Source organism: Panthera onca, chromosome C2, assembly GCF_046562875.1.
Source record: "Panthera onca isolate mPanOnc1 chromosome C2, mPanOnc1 haplotype 2, whole genome shotgun sequence".
Lineage (NCBI taxonomy): Eukaryota > Metazoa > Chordata > Mammalia > Carnivora > Felidae > Panthera > Panthera onca.
In genome coordinates this window covers 39,790,219-39,809,157 of record NC_138347.1, presented here as the reverse complement: position 1 = coordinate 39,809,157, position 18,939 = coordinate 39,790,219, and the positions used below count along the sequence as shown (strand labels likewise).

At 35.7% G+C, this 18,939-nt stretch overlaps 1 long non-coding RNA gene across 5 annotated transcripts in view; it reads right to left on the bottom strand.

The window, feature by feature from the left end:
• Positions 1-18,939, bottom strand: part of LOC144617404 (uncharacterized) — a 103,896-nt gene that overhangs the window by 79,995 nt on the left and 4,962 nt on the right. For 4 of the 5 annotated variants that reach the window (XR_013557866.2, XR_013557863.2, XR_013557867.2 and 1 more), the window contains exons 2-4: positions 18,758-18,836; positions 5,157-5,311; positions 3,898-4,016 (exon numbers count right to left, since the gene is read on the bottom strand). This is a non-coding gene — a long non-coding RNA (uncharacterized LOC144617404). The remainder of the gene's footprint in view (positions 1-3,897; positions 4,017-5,156; positions 5,312-18,757; positions 18,837-18,939) is intronic. The other variant, XR_013557864.2, reaches the window with a different exon arrangement.

The following is an 18,939-nucleotide window of genomic DNA, read 5'->3' as shown; positions in this document are numbered from 1 at the left end:
TGACTGAGCTACCCAGGTGCCCCATGAGTAAAATATTTCTAAGTTTCTTCTTTAACAAAGAAAAATGACTCCTTCTTGAATATCTTCTTACATTTCTCTCAAAATATTTATGGACCAACAAGATCTTCTTTACACATGGGATTGTAAGAGATGCAAAAATTAATCCAGTTAGTATTATACTTTATGGAATTATTATTTATTGGTCCACTTGAATTCCTGGAAGTATTTGTTGCTGTTGGTGGTGGTCTTTTTTGTTTGACAATTTTAAATTTAGCAATGGGAAGAATCAACAAAACAAAGTAAATTCCATAATTGTCATCTACTAATTTATAGAACAAAAGTTTTTTCGCAAAATCTGATTTCAAAAGAAATATTATGTATTTGTTCTGAATAACAGTCTGAGTATATCTGACTATAAATATTTTTGAATTAACAAGTTTACTTTATTTGTTCTTCTCTTAACACACTAGCCACTGGAGTTTATTATTTTGAAGTTATGATATTAATTTAAAAGACTTTTAATGTAGTATTTATAAATACCAATATTTGTTTTATTTATATTGGAAATTAAGTTCACTTTGCATGTGTTTTCTAAAATGTACACTCAAAAATGTATTTATAAGTTTCTTTAAATGACAACAGATGATCCACACCTGTTTTGCATTCTCTAAAACAAATTCCAAAAACAAAACAATAAAACTGTCTTTAGAAAACATCTATCTTGTTTTCTGGGTGCAGAAAAAAAAAAGATGCAATTTCACATCAAGGATTAGTAGGTGAGATCATACATAAGTTAGAATATCACTTTATTTTTAAAGTAAACTGTTTATTGTAGTGTTTCATGGAATTGTTTCAATTTCATTTATCAGAGTTTAACAACTTTGTTAATTATGAGAAAGAAAAATTTTTAAGCCAATTTATTAATGAACTGAGAATAAAAATATCCATTTGTTCATTCCTTTATTCATTCAATAGGCTTTTTTTTTTTTTTTTGAGCACCCATTAAATGGCAAACGTTGTGTTAGGCACTGAGGTAAGGAGATGAATGACCTCATACTTGAAGTGTCCATAGTCTAGCAAAGGAGACAGACAAAAATACAGATAGAGCTGTGAACAGGATCATAGGGTTCTCTAAGAATGGGCATTTATTTCGAACAAAGGAGTTAAGAACTGAGCCAGAATCTTGAAGTATAAAAAGGAAGATATAGTCCAAGAAATGAAACTTAGTATATTTTAGGAACTAGAAATGGGTTTCTTTTCTTTCTTTTCTTTTCTTTCCTTTCCTTTCTTTTCTTTCTTTCTTTCTTTTTTTTTTTTTTTCCTACCAAAGTACCTTGTAATGCTCCTTAGCCCAAATACTGAATTCTAGCAACTGCTGTATGGTGTCCCATCTGATTTTCTAAACCCTGCCTTAAGGTTTAATGGCTTTTAACCCAGTCAGCCAAGATGGCCAAGTGGGATAAAAAGCCTTCATTTGGTTCCAGTATATTACCAACAATTAACCAAAAACAGAATTCCTATGAATCTTATGTATCATGTTGACTTCTCAGTATATGAGTACAAAACCCCTGATCTTTTCTTTTAGTGTAAATGTTATAGCAAATAATGCCAAAAGCAATTAATGTGAAAGTAACACCTTAATATAAATATTAAAACATATGCCTAATTAATATAAAATCAGCGTGTCAATACATTAAATGTTATCTCCTTAATCTCATTAAGAATTCAGATATTTGTTCTTTTGCAGGAAAGCTTTCCTCCAAAATATGATACCACATTTAAAAATCTGATGCATATTGTATATTGATTGTTAAAAGTAAAATTATCTTTAATAAAATATTTGTATTAGTAATGTCACTTAAAGATTATAAGTTTCATATACATATACAGTATTTTTGTTTAGATAGTTGGTTCAGCACCCTAAGTGTTAAAGTAAAATAATAATGTCAAACAAATAGGACACACTATATTCGCGCAGAAAAGTCACCCTACTAAGAAATAATAAAAGCAGTCCCTGACATCTAGGAACCAGTCTGACACTCATAGCAAGTCCTCTGTGTTCTTAGAAGCTGATCTGGCCTGCACAGCTGGGCCATGTTGTTCTCCTTTTGGACATAAACAAATCTCACAGTACACCAACATGAGACAAGTTCACTCTGAAACCATGATAAACTGAGACAAAAACAAGACCATTTCATAATTTTGTCTAAATGCCAACAAAAACGAGGTCATTGTGCAAACCACAAAATACCAAGCGTCTCTCTCTCCTGACTAACTTGAGTGACTGATACTTCTTTGCCAATTACAGCTTTATCATCACTCTAATCTGCACTTCTTATGTATAGGCTTTTTTGACTTACCCAATCATCGATTTGCTCCTGCTTTCTGACAGCATCTAATCTAGAACAAATCCCCACTTCCTTAAGCCATCCTCAAAGTCACCCCACCAAAGCCCAAACACTAAGGCTATTTCTAAAACTCTCTTACAGAGACACCTCATGTTTCCATGTTACGTGTTCTTTAACAGTGTAATGTGTAACATACTCAGCTTCTTCAAGTATAGGTATATTCCTGGTGGTTTTTGGCTGGAGGAAATTGACACTGCTTAAAATTCTGCTCTAAATTCCATTGCAGGGTAACATGACCTTATTACTAGTAACTGAGATACTGTGTCTAAGTACAGGACTTTGTGAGCAACTTTTATATTTAAGAGTATGAACTTTGGATTCATATTCCCTAGGGTCAAGTTGTAGCTTTGCCAGTCACCAGCTATATGATTCTTAGCAAATTCTTAATCTCTGAATCCTTTCTCTAGTGATAAGTTTACAAAGTTGGAATAATAATTTTATTTATCTTACAGACTTGTTTAGGATTGACAATTTCTGGATCATTGTGATTGCTTAATAAATGCTAGCCATCATTATTTGAAGTGATCATTAATAAAAAAGAGAAAAATTTTTACCTAAAATTCAAATATTGCAGTAATGGGAATAATGTGAAAACTGATTTACAAACGTATTTTTATTAACATATGATCATGAAGATGAAACTCAATGTAATTGATTATTGTGTATAATAATCTTAGAGACACTGAATGAAATTAGACGTTGACTATCAAATTGGGTCCTGAATCTCTAAATTCTTTAAATTTAAGTATTTTTCACATGTAGTATCCCTCTGGATTTCCATAGAAAGTTTTAATTTGAGGTCTGGTAACTTATTTTCAAAGGGCCCCCCAATGAGACATGCCTCCTACGATTTGGGCCCTTGTGTGGTTTCTTCCTCTCAAATTTAAGCTCACATTGTGGCTTACTTTTTGAACCGAAGAATATGACGGAAGTGATACCACATGACTTCTGATTTTGGGTCATAGGAAATTTTGTCTCTTATTGTCTGAGTATCATGGGACACTGCTCTTTGGATATTCCATCTTAAAACCAATCTACCAGGCATGAGAAACCCAAATCACATGGAGAGGTGGGTTGGGTCTAAGTGCTAATGTTTACAGTCCCAGCTGAGCTCCCAGCCAACAACTTTCATCAACTGCTAGCCATGAGTGAGCCATCATGATTATCTAGTCAAGTCCAGTCTACAGATGATTCTATCGCTAGCTATTGTGCGACTGTGTGAGGGACTGCAGCTGAGAAGGCTCCGCTGGGCTCAGTTGAGCTAGAGTCCTTAGCTTAATAATAAGACGTAATTTCAAGCCAACAAATTTTGGGGTGTTTTGTTACATAGCAATAAATAACTGGAAACGAGGTATGGTTTTAACACTTTGTGCCCGTTTGAATTTTTGAATAGAGTAACATAAAGGAAATTTTTTGCTAGCTAACGTACTTTTGATATGATCACTAATTTAATAACAATAACAAAAAAGTCAAACACCTTTGAACATACTTCATAAGTATTTCCTCCATGGTCAGTGTTCAAAGAGTTTCATTCTTATTTCTCTTCTACTCTGATATTTTAGGTTCTGGTATTTATCTTTTCCATATGGCAGAAAAGGAGCATATTAGCTGTTGGAGAATAGGGGGAAAAATCCATGAGTTATGCAACACAAGAAGCTGCTTATCGTTCTTGATAGCTCTACAAGAAACAGATGTCACCACAGTGACTTTCTGCCAGAGCAAGTGAGAAGTGAAAGGAATTCTGGGAAATTACAAGCTCGCTGTGTTCACATAAGTGTGCTAATGAGTCAAGTGATAAGCCACATGTTCATTGCTAATAAATGGAACAAATTCTTACTCTTGTGGAATGATAGCTTTGATTGAGATTGAAATACTTCATGTCTGACAGCCTCAGTCAACTTCACGTGTGTCTTTAAGATATTATGGGGAAAAAAGTACTTTGCAGGGCTTTTTTTTTTTTTTTTTTCCAATGTTTATTTATTTTTGAGAGAGAGACAGAGTGCGAGACGGGGAGGGGCAGAGAGAGGGAAACACAGATTCCGAAGCAGGCTCCAGGCTCTGAGCTGTCAGCACAGAACCCGACGCGGGGCTCGAACTCACAAACTGCGAGATCATGACCTGAGCTGAAGTCGGCCATTCAACCGGCTGACCACCCAGGCACCCAACTTTGCAGATGTTTTTAAACACAACTGGACTTTCTCTGAAAACTACCTCTTAAGTTGTTGGTCTGATTCACTACCAAATTATATGAAATTCATATTGGCATTAGAGTTTACTTAATGTTACATAGATGGAAATCTGAATAAAAGCAATACAATACTAAAGAATCTGTAAAACCTTAGAATTTAGACAAACATGAATCAGTAAAACAAGAAAGAGATATTTAATAGAAGCATATTAGAGGGATTATAAAATATTTTCAGTTATCACCACAAAAGAAATGAACTCTAGGATGCCTCTCTCTCTCTCAATCTCTCTCTCTCTCTCAAAGAGACTTAATTTTTCACTTAAAGTTGTGATTTTTTAAATGTAGACCTTTCCCCTCATTTTATTTTCTACATCTTTGCATTTTATCAAAATTGACGATCACTCCCCCAGTCACTAAGCTTTTTCAAATAAGTAGCTTTTTCAGTATGATTCCATTGTTGCTACTATTTCTCCAAAATATTCCTCTCTCTTAGTATATCATATTGCTTTAATCTAGTTTGGTTCTGCCAGACCATATATTTATTATATTTTTTGGCTTACCTCTTGGGTTTTCTACATCTGTGAAACACTTTCCTGTTTACAAGCCCAGAGTATAATTAAAGGAACCATGGGTACTTGCAAGGAATGCAGAGATTCTGGCTTCAGTTTCCAGTCATAGGTTCACTTCACAGTCACACTTGTTATTTGCCATGTTCCTGGAATGTTATATGAGAGTGATATGTTCTTTTAAAATGATCTTGGATTGAGAAATCTTATCGACTTGAAAATCAAGGTAAGGAAAACAATGATAAACTTAACTGCATTTCCTAAGAGCCACACTCGTGTGTTTTCAAATGAATGGCAGTTACTTGTTCTAAGAGCTGACAGCAACGACCCCTCTTTCTTAATTCTTTATTCCTTTAGTATCGCACAGTTGAGCTTGCTCACCTAGTCCCCAATTCCAGGCTATGGGCCACAAAGACAGACAGGACACTGCGTTTTCTAGTCTGTCCTGAATTGCTCTTTCCTGTGGTGAGGAAAATCCCAACCCACACACCACTGGCAATTTGGCCAAGCTTACTGAGGCCTGATCTTTCTGAGTGTTTCAGGTCACACGTGGCCTTAATAATGAAACAATTCCTGGCTTGATACCTGACTTTAAAGATGATACATTCAGTCTTGCTAGGGTTCATCCCATTTTCAACCCTTCTCCCCTTAACTTATGTCCAATGCCCACCGTATCTTTCAAGGCACGTGTTTATACTGCTTTGCATTTAGAAACTGTTAAGTTTTATAAGTTGCAAACCATACAACACACCATTGCCTGAGTTATCTTTATGAAGCACAGACCTTATTTTTTTCTGACTATAGCACTTCCCAACTCAAAGTCTTCTGAGTAGTTATACCTCTAACCCTCTCACCTGGGCTGTTACCCCCGATATATAATAGCTATGGTAGATCTCTTTATTGTCCCAACGGGGACACATGTAAGAGAAAAGCAGGCACTATTGATTACAGTAGAGCAATGGATGTGAACCTAGAATTACAGGCATGCTGACTAAAGGCCACTCTGCTTCCCATCCTCTAGCACACTGAATTCCTCACTGTTCCACAACCAGGCATTTCCATTACCCTAGTAGTTGTTCTTTCCCTCAGAACAGCAATTATGATTCCTAATATTTATGTAACAACTCATTTCATCCTCACAACGATGCCATGAAAAAAGTGCTCTTATTATTCCAAAGGTACATATGGGAAAACCGAGGCACAAAGAAGTTAGGGGACTCAGCTAGTTAGTGACAGAGCCAGAATTCAAACAGGCACAAGACTGGCTCCAGAGCCCTTGCCTGCAAACACTACTCCATAGTGCTTTTCATTCATTTACTCCCTGAATTCCCATTAGGAAAAAGAGCATAAGAGGTGGGAGAAGAAGCCTTAAAGTCAGACTCCCTGGGTTCTAGCTTGAGCTCCCCCACCTGCTTGGCCGTGGAGAGTGAATTAATTTTTCTGTGACTCAGTTTATTCACTTGTAAAAAATAGATCATTGTAACAACAACTTCAAGGGTCACTGTGATGAGTAAACAAGTAGATTCATGTAGAGATTCTAGCTCATGATGAATAGCTTTCATTAAATGCTACCTCTTCCTCAAAAAACTTTCTTTTCCTCATTGCAATAGCACTTTGCTTTACGGCTGTGAATTCTGGAGAGTCACTCACCTGAGGAACATTAAAGAATTCTGATGCAGCCCAGATTGAACAACAGCATTTCTGAGGGTGTGCCTGGCCATCAGCAGGTTTTTTAAACTCTCCAGGTGATTTAAATGTGTAGCCAGTGTTGAGAAAACTACATTAAAGCCTTTCTGAAATGAAAACCTCTTTATGTATGTGTTTGTCTCTTTCCACATAGTTCTAGCAACTTGATTGCAGATGCTACACTGAATTTTTCATTTTTGTATTTCCACTGGTAGCTAGCATGGTGCCTGATATGTAGTTGGTATGAGCAATTATTAATTCCTTTGAATTAAGTAGACATTCCTCAAATATGTACATTGTTACAGGATAAAATAGAAAAAAAAATTGTCAACATTAGTAAACTCAAAGAGCATCTTACTCAGAGATTGGCAGGATCTAGGTAATAAGGATTGGATGACAAAGTAGAAGCAATACCTAGTTGCTGATTTTAAACTAATGGTCTGAGAACTTGGCTGTACTTTACAATAACCTGGGAAGATTTTTACCAAAAAAAAAAAAAAAAAAAATCTGAGTGTCTCCATTTCCCAGGAGATTCCAATATGCAATCATATTTGAGAACTACTGACTGAGATGGATCATGTTACACCCAGGATCCGCCTCCCTCTGCCATAAGATCTGAGAATACACTTCTGCAGTTTTGCAGTTAGTTACCACTAATGAAAAGAATAGAGAATGTCTCCACATATATGGACATATACAAGAAACAGTATATTAAGACAGAGAAATACATATATATGCATGTGCAGACATACGCACATAGACTTAAATATATTTTTTAAAAATTTTTAATGTTTATTTTTGAGAGAGAGAGAGAAAGAGAGAGAGAGAGAGAGAGAGTGCAAGTGGAGGAGGGCAAAGAAAGAGGGAGACACAGAATCCAAAGTAGGCTCCAGGCTCTGAGGTGTCAACACAAAGCCCAATGTGGGGCTTGAACTCATGAACCATGAGATCATGACCCGAGCAGACACTGGACACTTAACCAGCTGAGCCACCCAGGTGCCCCCCATACACTTTAAATATCTTAAGTTACCCTTCAAAATTATGTAGTGAGAGAGAGAATATAGCATCGGTCTATAACAGTATGTTCTCAGATATTATTTGGAAGATAATTCTTTTTTGGTGAAGAAGTCAAGGAGATACTTTTGCCAACATTGTTACTAAGTAGGCAAAGTCATTTTTAGGAAAAATGTTGAGTCTAAGTGACTCTACAGTGGTCTGGATTGAATTCAGACGATTATAATTTGTCACCATGCTTTAGAATGACCAAATCCAGTGTTGCTCAGTAGTGGGCACTATCATTACCATGTTTCTTTCTGTCACAATTAATTATCAGGTGGAAGGATTATAAATTATTATATTGTCCTTGTTCAATGCTCATGAGTAGTTTAGCAAATAGTAAGGACAAAAGATTAAAGATACAAGTGTGTAATGAAAATTTGAATACTTGTCCTATAATGTACAAATGGTTAGCATATTACATATTATTTCAAACTGAAATAAAACCAGTGCTCATACTATATTACTTATCTTTCTTTAAATTTTCTTCTAATATTTACTTTTGAGAGAGAGAGAGAGTGAGTTAGTGGGGAGGGGGGTGCAGAGAGAGAGGGAGGTACAGAATCTGAGGCAGGCTCCAGGCTCTGAGCTGTCAGCACAGAGCCCGATGTGGGGCTCGAACCCATAAACGACAAGATCATGATCTGAGCTGAATTTGGATGCCTAACTGAATGAGCCACCCAGGCACCCCTATCTTTTTTAAATTTTTATAAACTTTCATAACTTGTCATACTATTTATCCAAATATCTTTCCACATAAATGATTCTTAAAGGTATTTCTTTCTCCTTTCTCCATAAGAGGAAGGAAAACAAGGGGGTTAAACATAATGGTTTAATAATACACCATAATAATTTTTTATTATAATTTTTCATTTATTTTCAAAAATATACAAATAATACATTTCAAATAATACATGTTGGCCTTAAAATAACATCTTTCGGTAGAGACCAACTGTGCTCTGTATAAGATGATGTTATTGATCCATCTATAGGATAATATAACAACTATAATGTGTTGAGTGCTTATTATCCACCAGATACGTTTTACTGCTTTACCTGAATCAATGCCTTGAGTTCTTAAAACAGTCTTGTGAAAAAGATACCACATTAATATCCATTTTACAGGTGAGGAAATTGAGACATAGAGCATTTAAATCATTCACCCAAAGCTCAACTAAAAATTAAGGGATCCAAAATTTGAATCTAGGGAAATAGGACCCAGAGATATGAGCCAATGGCGTTGAATCTAAGCTGTATCTGCAAACCCCAACCCCCCCCTACCCCCAGTACTTGACTACAGAGGAATGGTTTAACCTACTTGATTCTCATCATTTCAGTAGACCCTCTTTCTGAACATAAGACCTGGTTACATTTAACAGTCTGTGGCCATGAGGCCATTATCTACAGACACAGAGGGAGGGAAATGTCTAGTGCTCTTGTGATAACATCTGGCATCTGGAGTCATGAAGAGATAAATCTTTATCTCCTTCACTTTTCTCCTTTGCTCCCCTTTCTGAAGCTTATTCCAACTTGTCTTGTCCTATTTTGATTTTTTTAAAAAAATACTGTCATAAAAAATATAATAGAGGGTTTTGGGTTAAGGTTAGGCTCCAAAATGACTTAAGTGATGGGGATAGAGTACAAAAGAAATATTTGAAGTCAGATAATGCTGATCTGTAGTGGAATATTCTTGTCACATTCTCATCACATCATCCATCCATTAAGAACAAAAAAAAAAAAATGAGTGAAACATGATTCATAATCAACCTCCCAAAGTCATCTGCAATATCTTCTAAAATTTTTATTTAAATTTCAGTAACACAGTGTAATATTAGTTTCAGGTGTACAGTTTAGTGATTCAACACTTACATACAACACCTGGTGCTCATCACCAATGTCAACTGCAGTATTTTCAACAAGTCTTTTCAACAAAAAATCACTATTTCTGTTTTTTTTTTCTTTTCTGTATCCCCAAATACTTTATTTATAATATTTTAGTCCTTATTTAATCTTCCTAGGTGTCCTACTAAGTTATTAAATTATAAACTCCTTGAAAAGAGAAAACATACCTTAATTATTGCTGGGTTTCTTGTAATTCTCAACACGATGATTTATACATACAATGTGTCCAGTAAATGTTTTACTGAATTAAAGTGTAAAGCAGTTTTAGGGGCACCAGTTTTAGGGGTGGCTCAGGTGCTTAAGCATACAAATCTTGGTTTTGGCTCAGGTCATGATCTTATGGTTTGTGGGACTGAGCCCTGTGACGGGGTTCCGTGCTGAGACTGCAGAGCCTGCTTGGGATTCTCTCTCTCCTTCTCTCTCTCTACCCCTCCCCTGTGCATTCTCTCTCTCTCTCTCAAAATAAATAAGCATTAAACAAAACAAAGTGTAAAGCTTTTTAAAAGACTGCCACGTTCTGATCTTTTATTGAAACAATTGTAATCAAAAATGTGGACCTTGGGTGGAAAGTATCTTCATACCTCTGAACTAGTTAGAAACACACGTTCTCAAGTCCTACTCATGGCCTGTTCAATCAGAATCTCTGGGACAGGGCCCAGGAATCTATGTTTAACTAGCTCTTTAGGTGATCTTTATGCCCTCTAAAGCTAGAGAAAGATGGTTTAACAATATATTTCACATTGATTACTTATTATAAAAGGCAATGCATATCAAATCTACAGATGGCCCCAAAGCTAGGAATGATAACCAACAGACACAATATTACTTGAGAAGGAAAAAAATATAATTCTGCAAACTACAACAATTGATGTACCTAACACAATAATTTGTTTGTTTGTTTTCATATTTATTTTTGAGAGATGGAGACAGCATGAACAGGGGCGGGGCGGAGAGAGAGGGAGACACAGGATCTGAGGCAGGCTCCAGGCTCTGAGCTGTCAGCACAGCACCTGACACGGGGCTCGAACTCACGAACTGCGAGATCGTGACCTGAGCCGAACTTGGATGCTTAACCGACTGAGCCACCAAGGCACCCCCAGAATCATATTTAACATGGATAAATATAAGGCCATTCTACCTTAACCATGCATTCATTCAACAGCACCTGTGTATCAAATGTTATGCAGGATAATGGAATGGATACAAATATATTTCCTGCCTTACAGGAGGAAATTTTAGGCCAAAGAGACAGCTATCTACACAAATAATTGGAAACACAGTAAAATAAGCGTGCCAGTTACTAAGCTATTGTCTCTCAGTTTTAATGCTCACCCTTGTAATGCTTGGGCTAGGACTCTGCAGACCACATTTCTGGTTTGGCAGCTGGCTCCCTGTTAAACGCTTTGAGTGGAATGCTGAAGGAAGGTTGGAAGGCTAGAAAAAGAACGAACAGGCTGTTTCCTCCTTGCTCCCATTGGCTTTCTGTTGCTGTCAGTGTCTTCCCATCTTCGTTACTTCACCCTACCGTGGCAGCGCGTTCCAGTAGCCGCAGCTGAATCCACTTTGCAGTTTTTCCAATACTTCTAGAAACAGCCTCTTTTACATCTCTCCAGAAACATCAAAATCCAGTGGGCTAGTGCCCTCTCCTCTGAGGTCTGAATTCCAGCCCCTCAAGGTCTCTCTCTTGAGCTGAGAGCTGGCACTGAATCAGAGGCCCTCATCAAAGCTTCTATGTTGAATTGACTGGCCTCTCTTCTGTTTCTCTAGCCAGCAGATGGTAGTTCCTTCAAGTAATTGCTACTTCCATGATGACTTTGTGTTCCATATTTGCCTTTATTCCTATATCAGCCTCAGGCCTAGTAACAATTTATTATATTAAGTTACCCCTGTTAGAATAACTGGTGAATATTTTCTCTCCCCACTGGACATTCACCAATCCAATAAGTGATAGGATATTGACTATAAAATGGTTAAACAGCAACCCCTTAAACTGTTTAAATAAGGGAGTCTGTGTAACTGAATTGGCCTAAGACTCACAACAATTGAGTTTTGGGCCAGTTGAGAAGACACTTTCAGTTTTGACCTCAGTTTGGAAATTGCTTTTGTTTTCCAAATGTAGAAAACACCCATATGATAGTCAATGTATCACAGGTGAAACAAAGAGGCAGTTATTTGATGTTCTAATACATAAAGGGGAAATAAGAGAAGAAACAGGTTTATCTTGTGTTTTTTCACAGAGCTAACGCTGAATGAATGAGACTGGCTGGTTAGCTAAATTGGTTAGGATGTGCTACTAATAAACTTGAACTAACAAGTTGAAGTGAGAAGAAAGACCCTTCTAAAAGTCAACCCTATCTAAAGATAAAATGGGCTTCTGAGGAAGGAGGAAATTCCTCATCATAAATATCCAGTACAGTTTGAGAAACTATTATTTGACACTATTGTATGCCGACATTCTTCAACAGGAAAGGTCATTGAATTGATGGCTTATACTAGTGTCCTATGACAGTGTAATTAGTGTATTAGTTTCATTATGCCCTTTGCCAGTAAAAAAAAAAAAAAGGTCTTAAAATGCATTGAAGATGCAAAAAGAAGTTAGGTAAGAGAGCAGATTGGACTAAATGCTTACTTCACCATAAAATTCATATGTTGAAACCTAATGTACAATGTCATGGTATTAGGAGGTGGGAACTTTGGGAGGTGATTAGGTCATGAGGGTGGCATCCTCATGAGTGAGATTACTGCCTTATAAAAGAGAGCCCAGAGAACTCACAGCTGTCCTGGAACCAGAAAGTGGGCTCTCATCAGATGCTGAATTTGCTTGCTGGCACCCTAAGCTTGGACTTCTCAGGTTCCAGAACTGTGAGATATAAATATCTGTTCCTTACAAATCATTTAACCTATGGTAATTTTTTATAAAGTAGTCTGAATAGACTAAGACAGGGAGTAAGGTAAGAGAAGGGTTTTGGAACATGTAATTGACTGAAGCCTGCGTTGGTGGTAAGGTACTAGAACAGGGTAATGTATTAGGAAACTAATTGTAAAGACTCAGGCAAATAGGCTGGAAAAAAATCATTCCTATCCCTGGCCCCTTTAATACTAGTACTAAGCAAGGTCAAAAACCCCTGCAGCTGAGATTTTGTCCTTGTCTCAGGTTTCATAGACCCTGTTGAAATACTGTTCCAGAACAGCATGTACACATGAAAAGTGCTTATCTGCGAGACGGTTACATTTTCAATCTCATTTTTTTTAAAGTTTGTTAAGATATTAGCAATAAATTTGAAACTTTGTGTTTTATTGGAACATGATACAAAAGGCTATTGACATTTCTAACAAGAATATTATAAAATTTTCTATAATATCATCATCAGCCATGACAACAGCACAGATTACTGGAATTCATCTCTTTAAAAATTTACCCAAACCTAATAAATAGACAGCAACAAGGGTTCTTAATGTTTATGAGATATTAGAAACACATGGATCCAATCTCTGTAAATGATGTAAAAATTACAATTTTATATAAGATTGGCAAGTGTGATGAATTAGAAAAACCTGTTGAAGGTTTTGACACAGTAATTTTATAGCTTTCATGTGTAAATATAATAGAAAGGGTGGATTCATATTTATGGGAATTGTATTATTATTATTTTGCTTTATCTGGCCAATCCTAAAAAGTGCATATCAAAATGGGAGGGAGGAAATCATATTAACTCTTTGTCTAAGCTATGCAAAATGTTCCATTATTTAGAATACATAGATGTTTAATGTCACTTAGATCCTAATGTTTAATGAACTAAGCTTTCGTTTCATATCTCATATTCATAAATATATGATCATTGACACAAACATTTAGTTTTTTCAAAATTAGTGTGTATAGGTGGGATCGGATTACTTCTATGTGTAAGAAATAACAAAATTCCTATTGAGGCAGGACATAGATATGACAAGGACTCTGTTTTTTAAAATTACATTTAGCATTATTTTTATTGTAAAAATCTTGTCATCCTGCGATGCCTTTGCCTGTAGGTGGAAATCTGGCATGAACAATTACTTACTTAGATGCACATTTGACTATATTGGTCATTTTACCATATATAATTCCCAATAAAATGATAGAATACAAATACTTTTCCAGACTTGTATAGAGAGCTAAATCATGGTAATAAGTGAGGAGCTTTTTAAATCTCCTATGTCAATGGTTAAAGTAGGCATCACCTGATAAGGTCTGTATACTTCAGTGAATCTTAAAATGTCTATTCTCTTAAGACAATACAAGTACAATAAAGATGGATTGTTTTTCACTTTTTGATGGGTTCTGATTACAAAAGTATCAAACATGTTTACTTCTCAATGGGAGATCCGGTTTCCATGGGGACCAAAACAACCTCATCTGCTGTTTTGCAGACCATGCTCCATGTACCACCTCCACTTTGGCAGGACTGGAGAGTGGCTGAACACAGCTACCCTGGCAAGTGTGCACAGCCATCTATACAGGTTCTCCTCATGTTCCACCCCCTTCCGACAACAGAACCCAGGAGGGGGCTTCAAGGATGTGCAGCTTTACTCCCACTTTCAAGTTGCATCACTTGTGATGCTCTTTGAAACTGGAACATTCTACATGATGATGATAAACATCCGCCATGTGTCACAATGTTTCTTCAAGTTAAGTGTCAAATTATCTGGCAATACAAATAGGTGCCTATTATTATTATTATTTTTTTTTACTGTTGTAATGCCTTAATTACAGATTCAGCACAGATCAATGGTATTTATTACACGGATTGATCAAATATCTATCATGTACTGGCAATTTTCCCTATTTTGTATATGCCTACTACTGATTCATGTGTTCATAATACCCTTAATAGCAGTTTGCTATATGTCAAGCATTGTACTAAGCATGAGGGGTATAAGCATGAGGGGTAAGACAGAGTTCTTAGTCTCAGAATGTTACTCTCTTATAGCTCAGAATCTAGAGGAGATAAATTACCAGAAGAGGTGTTTGCGAATCACTGTGATAAGTTTAATGGTTTGATACTTGCCATAGAAGGGACCCCAGTCTCATCCTGCAGCATTAAGGAAGCCAAAAGAAGGCTTCCTAAAGAGCTTGCTCAATGAATCAGTATAAATTAACATAGTGAAGAGGCAGCAGCTTGAAGCATCAAATGAAAGTAAGAAACTGCAGTTGCTGGTTTAGGAGCCAGAATCAATTCTGTGCCTGATGGAAACCTAGGACGGTAATGAATGGCAAAAGCAGTGATATGGAGTCTTGTCATCAGTCCTCCTTATGATATGTTAGAAACTGAAGTTTTATCCAAAGCCATTTAAGAAATATAAAGAGAATACATAAAGAGGACAATTTGTCAGTTTTGTGTTTTTGAGTAATTATTCTTTTTTTTTTTAATTTTTTTTTAACGTTTATTTATTTTTGAGACAGAGAAAGACAGAGCATGAATGGGGGAGGATCAGAGAGAGAGGGAGACACAGAATCCAAAACAGGCTCCAGACTCTGAGCGGTCAGCACAGAGCCTGACGCGGGGCTCGAACTCACGGGCCGTGAGATCATGACCTGAGCCGAAGTCGGCCGCTTACCCGACTGAGCCACCCAGGCGCCCCAGAGTAATTATTCTTAAGACTTCATGTAATATGTATTTGAAGAAATGAGACGGTTGAATAAATGAATAGTCTTTTTTTTTTTTTTCTGGGTCAAAACATAGCCTTGATGAATGTTGGAATCAAAACCTTTAACATCTAAAATTCAGTATTTCACTGACTGCAATTCATGTGCTGTCATTGAGATAGATGTTACATTTTTATTTATTTGTATTTAGCTTAGAAGAGAGAATAGGTGGAGAATGACATACTACCAAGCCTGCTGATATGTAAAAGTCTCTGGTGTTTCTTGGGTCAGTGGCAGAAACTGACCCAATGGACAAATGATACAGGGAGTCCAGAACCTTCTCCAAATTTAAGCTTTCCAGTAGATGACCAAAAATATGGTGAGTTACCGACTATTAGAAATAGAAAGTTAGAAAAAAAAGTAGGAGGGTAGAAACCTGAAGCTTTGAAGGAACTCAGAGATCATTAGTTCATTTCTCTTATTTTACAGAATGCAACTAAAAGTCAAAAAGGTGAAGTGATTTAATCTAAATCAAGCAGGGATCGGCATTGCTTTTTGTTCAGAGTGCTCTCCGCATAGTCACACAAAGTATGGGTAAGTACAACACATATAAAACGACAATTTTGGGTACTGAGAGTGAATATGAGTTATATGCTTTATGTGGTCCTATCTCAAGAATCAATGGTTTTTGTTTTTAAGAAAGTGTTCCATTCTGACTCCTCTCAAGGTGGAGTTAGTACATTTGAAATAACCACATTTTTTCCACTACCTTATTCCTGTTACCTTTCTACACTCCACTATTTTTAGCTTATTGGAAGTTTAGAATTCTATTTAGTAAATACTGAGGGCCCATATTAAGATAGTTGCTCTTTTCTAGAGGAAGGTATAGATAAGTAATGTAATCATATATTATTAAAACAACTTAAAAGTTATTCCTCAGGAAATATACTTTAGACCACTCTGCTAGTCATTTATAGCAATATTTTGCAATAGTGCAAGTAACAATGCAAGCAGAACTATTAACTTAAAAACCAAGCCATTCATTAAGAGAATAAAAAAAAAAACATGGATGAAAATATTAAGTTTCTTGAAAACTAAAAAAGTATCGGATAAAATGAAAACCAGTGATCATGAGTTGTTTAAGAGAGAACCTTAAGAAGTGTTTTGGCAAATGTTAGAATTTAAATGAAAAAGTAAAGCATTTGTCTTTCATCTGAAATAGTAATAACCATTATTCAATATTCCAAGTTACAAAATGTGTGGACATTTGTGTGTGTGGGGGTGCCATTCAGTTCAGTCTTGGGCAATTGAAATGGCTAAATAACACCCATATGGTAAACAGCTTGGTACGCCCAGGATAAAGGAAAAGGTGTTGGCAGTGAATCTGTGAAGGAGGCATTATTATTTTCACTCATAGAGGTGATGTAAATATCTAGCTTCCAAGGCTTTATTTCTTTTCTCTAGTTTTTTTCCCTTCTTTTCTTTCTTTTTGTTAATATGTTAGACCTTGGCCGGGTTTTCATAGAATGAAATATTTTTCAATACTAAATGTTCATGCCCACCCCCCTTGTTTCAAATTAGTTGGCTTGGAGGGTGATGGAAGACAACCTAAATATTTAGTTTTATGTATCAAGAATCATTTGCCATTACAGAAGAGATGAAAAAAACATAAAATCTGATTTCTGTCTGACAAAACTTTCCATTCTTTGTAGGGCATCATGACATACGTGAAGCAAAGAGAATTTGATAATAGTAGTTATCATATTAACTGTTAACATATTATGAATATTTATTATCTGCCAGTGCTCCCTTTTAGTAATTTCCATACACTGTTGAATAGATTTTACTTCATTCCCATAATAAATCTATGAAATTAGCATTATGATTATGCTAATCTTACAGATGTGGAAATTGGAGAACAGAGAGTGTAAGTAATTTTAAATCCAAGCAAAATCTTGCTTCACAGCTTGTAACTGCAATGGTATGCCTTTATGTAGTAAGATAGCCATGTTTTTTATATTTTGTTCAATACTTCACAAGCTGTGGGACCAGGAAAGACATTAAAGACCATGATGTCTGTGATGGGCATGAAGAGCTCAGAATTTGGAGTCAGGATGAGTCAGCTTCAAATCTCCTTCTGCCAGTGGTGTGAAGTACATAGCTTCTGCAAGCCTCACTTCATCTATAAAATGACCACCTCACTCCCCGGACAGTGTTATTTTGAGGATTAAAAGAGATTATACATGTAATGCACTTAGCTAATAGCAACCATGTGGTATGCTTTCAATAAATGCGTACTGCTATTTTTTTTTTTTTACAGCAAAGGTTTAGTGTCTAAAGAGAATATATTTTGACAGACCAATGATCTTCATTTAAACAGAAGGAAATTTCATGTATCAAATAATTTTTGAGGCTTTCCTTTTGAAGTAAAAGATGAACATTAAAAAATGTTCATTTTGGAATTCAGTTGTACATGTACCTAACTCTGGTGCAATGTAATAATTTCAATTATAAATTTCTTAGGCTAGAGACTTCAGACTGAAGTTTATCAAAAAGAAACAGTGAATTATTTGTCTATGTTATATAAAGCAATGTTTTTGAACACACACCCTCAGACTAACTTGAGGGGCCATAAATATTAAGCCTATGTGATATCTGTAACTCTTTTGTGTTTACATGGAACTTATTTGACTTTTCAATGGAACTTTTTTTTTTCAATTAGATGTCAATCCTAGAAGAGATTCTTAATAATTTCCCTGTGATAGAAATACTTATGTTTTATTTTTATATACCAGGAATCAAAACTTTAAAAATCTCACAGAAAGTTGAGCTTACCTCTCCATTTTTAACATGTTTTGAAATATAACATGTTAATGTTATACACTTCAAAAGTAATACACTTTTGAAGACAAATAATATTCATTATTGAAAACTACTTAAATCACATGACACAATAACATCTTTAAAACATTGTCTTATATTTTTAATGAATTTTTAGACATTTTAAGAAAGCACATTTAGGGTGTAACAGGTAATGATGTCTGTAATACAGGAATAATTTCTAAAAATGTAACAAAGAAGTAAGCATTATATTTAATAGTGAATAGTGTGTCATAGTCAATCTGAACATGAACCGTCTCTAAAAAGATAGTTCATAAATATGTTAAAAAAATAAAAAATTTGAGAGTAGGGCCAATGCATTGCCTAAACAGAAAAAAAATAAAACATTCCATTTTTGCTTTATTAGAGTATAGGCTTTTTAATACATTTTACATTTACAGAAAATAAGCTATCACTATCGAAACTATATATAGACTTAAATATTTACCTTAAAAAGTCAGGGGCTTTCAGAATCCTCTTCCTTTCAACATAGATTTGGAAACTTCAGATAAGTTCTAGTTTCAAGTCTGTGGAAATAAGGGAACCATCACCACATGCAGAACTACCAATCTTATTTAACTAATCTTTTGGATGCATATAGGAGCAGCCTAGGATTTGGTTTGAGACAGC